Source organism: Aptenodytes forsteri, unplaced genomic scaffold, assembly GCF_000699145.1.
Source record: "Aptenodytes forsteri isolate BGI_AS27 unplaced genomic scaffold, ASM69914v1 Scaffold949, whole genome shotgun sequence".
NCBI classification, from domain to species: domain Eukaryota; kingdom Metazoa; phylum Chordata; class Aves; order Sphenisciformes; family Spheniscidae; genus Aptenodytes; species Aptenodytes forsteri.
The window spans coordinates 12,112-12,316 of record NW_008795551.1 but is presented as its reverse complement, the minus strand read 5'-3'; the positions used below and the strand labels follow the sequence as shown (position 1 = coordinate 12,316).

General features: G+C 79.0%; 1 protein-coding gene across 1 annotated transcript in view; it reads left to right on the top strand.

The window, feature by feature from the left end:
- Window positions 1-205, top strand: part of LOC103901266 (ranBP-type and C3HC4-type zinc finger-containing protein 1) — a 17,526-nt gene that overhangs the window by 9,146 nt on the left and 8,175 nt on the right. The gene's annotated exons all lie outside the window — the stretch shown is intronic.

Sequence of the window (205 nt, the reverse complement as noted above, 5' to 3'; positions counted from 1 at the left end):
CGCCCTCCGCCCTCCCTGCGGCCGCCGGGGCAGCCCGGGTCCTGCCTGGCTCCCGGGCAGGGTGCCGGACGGGGTGTAGCAGCGGGGAGGGGCCCTGGGGCATCGGGGCGCCTGCTGTGCCAGGGTGGGTGAGGACGTGTGGGGTGCCGGGGGGCTCTCTGGGCAGTACCTCCCTGGGCTGGAGGGCAAGGCGGACGCCCCGGCC